The 2,500-nt window shown below is 58.0% G+C and overlaps 1 pseudogene; it reads left to right on the top strand.

Moving 5' to 3' along the window:
- LOC126450837 (large subunit ribosomal RNA) overlaps window positions 1–2,500 on the top strand; it is a 5,401-nt pseudogene that overhangs the window by 945 nt on the left and 1,956 nt on the right.

The raw sequence follows: 2,500 nt of genomic DNA, 5'->3' as shown, positions 1-2,500 counted from the left end.
GTCTAACATGTGCGCGAGTCATTGGGCTGTACGAAACCTAAAGGCGTAATGAAAGTGAAGGTCTCGCCTTGCGCGGGCCGAGGGAGGATGGGGCTTCCCCGCCCTTCACGGGGCGGCGGCCTCCGCACTCCCGGGGCGTCTCGTCCTCATTGCGAGGTGAGGCGCACCTAGAGCGTACACGTTGGGACCCGAAAGATGGTGAACTATGCCTGGCCAGGACGAAGTCAGGGGAAACCCTGATGGAGGTCCGTAGCGATTCTGACGTGCAAATCGATCGTCGGAGCTGGGTATAGGGGCGAAAGACTAATCGAACCATCTAGTAGCTGGTTCCCTCCGAAGTTTCCCTCAGGATAGCTGGTGCTCGTACGAGTCTCATCCGGTAAAGCGAATGATTAGAGGCCTTGGGGCCGAAACGACCTCAACCTATTCTCAAACTTTAAATGGGTGAGATCTCCGGCTTGCTTGATATGCTGAAGCCGCGAGCAAACGACTCGGATCGGAGTGCCAAGTGGGCCACTTTTGGTAAGCAGAACTGGCGCTGTGGGATGAACCAAACGCCGAGTTAAGGCGCCCGAATCGACGCTCATGGGAAACCATGAAAGGCGTTGGTTGCTTAAGACAGCAGGACGGTGGCCATGGAAGTCGGAATCCGCTAAGGAGTGTGTAACAACTCACCTGCCGAAGCAACTAGCCCTGAAAATGGATGGCGCTGAAGCGTCGTGCCTATACTCGGCCGTCAGTCTGGCAGTCATGGCCGGTCCTTGCGGCCGGCCGCGAAGCCCTGACGAGTAGGAGGGTCGCGGCGGTGGGCGCAGAAGGGTCTGGGCGTGAGCCTGCCTGGAGCCGCCGTCGGTGCAGATCTTGGTGGTAGTAGCAAATACTCCAGCGAGGCCCTGGAGGGCTGACGCGGAGAAGGGTTTCGTGTGAACAGCCGTTGCACACGAGTCAGTCGATCCTAAGCCCTAGGAGAAATCCGATGTTGATGGGGGCCGTCATAGCATGATGCACTTTGTGCTGGCCCCCGTTGGGCGAAAGGGAATCCGGTTCCTATTCCGGAACCCGGCAGCGGAACCGATACAAGTCGGGCCCCTCTTTTAGAGATGCTCGTCGGGGTAACCCAAAAGGACCCGGAGACGCCGTCGGGAGATCGGGGAAGAGTTTTCTTTTCTGCATGAGCGTTCGAGTTCCCTGGAATCCTCTAGCAGGGAGATAGGGTTTGGAACGCGAAGAGCACCGCAGTTGCGGCGGTGTCCCGATCTTCCCCTCGGACCTTGAAAATCCGGGAGAGGGCCACGTGGAGGTGTCGCGCCGGTGCGTACCCATATCCGCAGCAGGTCTCCAAGGTGAAGAGCCTCTAGTCGATAGAATAATGTAGGTAAGGGAAGTCGGCAAATTGGATCCGTAACTTCGGGATAAGGATTGGCTCTGAGGATCGGGGCGTGTCGGGCTTGGTCGGGAAGTGGGTCAGCGCTAACGTGCCGGGCCTGGGCGAGGTGAGTGCCGTAGGGGTGCCGGTAAGTGCGGGCGTTTAGCGCGGGCGTGGTCTGCTCTCGCCGTTGGTTGGCCTCGTGCTGGCCGGCGGTGCAGGATGCGCGCGCCTGCGCGGCGTTCGCGCCCCGGTGCTTCAACCTGCGTGCAGGATCCGAGCTCGGTCCCGTGCCTTGGCCTCCCACGGATCTTCCTTGCTGCGAGGCCGCGTCCGCCTTAGCGTGCTCCTCCGGGGGCGCGCGGGTGCGCGGATTCTCTTCGGCCGCCATTCAACGATCAACTCAGAACTGGCACGGACTGGGGGAATCCGACTGTCTAATTAAAACAAAGCATTGCGATGGCCCTAGCGGGTGTTGACGCAATGTGATTTCTGCCCAGTGCTCTGAATGTCAACGTGAAGAAATTCAAGCAAGCGCGGGTAAACGGCGGGAGTAACTATGACTCTCTTAAGGTAGCCAAATGCCTCGTCATCTAATTAGTGACGCGCATGAATGGATTAACGAGATTCCCGCTGTCCCTATCTACTTGAGGTGTCGGTTCACGTGGTGGCGTGAACTAGTATCCGAACCCTGTGTGGTAACGGCGATGTCCCTTGGCAGACCACACGGCGTTTACTCACAAAACTGCCGAAAGCTACCCAATCCCGCGCCTCAAAAGGTAGAACCCACGGGCAACGGGCGCTTTCCGGTAGTAGGAGATGTGTGGTAGAGGATCGCGTTGCGACCTCGGACAGAAACTCGTCTGTGTGACAAGAGACATCTTGTAAAACGAGTACCTAATAAGGGAACCGTGAGGTAGCTGCTGGGGTAGTCGTCGGAGGTGTCGGTTCACGCGTGAACTAGTATCCAAGTTCTCCTACGGGAGATACGATGAGCCCCTTGGCAGACCGCACGGCAGCTACCTATAAAACTGCCTGTTTTCTACCTTATCCCTGGTTGATGTCTCGACAGGGCAACGGGCGACTCAGGCAGTAAGAGATGTGCGGTAGAGGACCCGAATTAAAATGTCCTCG

Source organism: Schistocerca serialis, unplaced genomic scaffold (genome assembly GCF_023864345.2).
Source record: "Schistocerca serialis cubense isolate TAMUIC-IGC-003099 unplaced genomic scaffold, iqSchSeri2.2 HiC_scaffold_754, whole genome shotgun sequence".
Lineage (NCBI taxonomy): Eukaryota > Metazoa > Arthropoda > Insecta > Orthoptera > Acrididae > Schistocerca > Schistocerca serialis.
The sequence above is the reverse complement of the archived record's forward strand: the minus strand, read 5'-3'. Positions and strand labels throughout refer to the sequence as shown.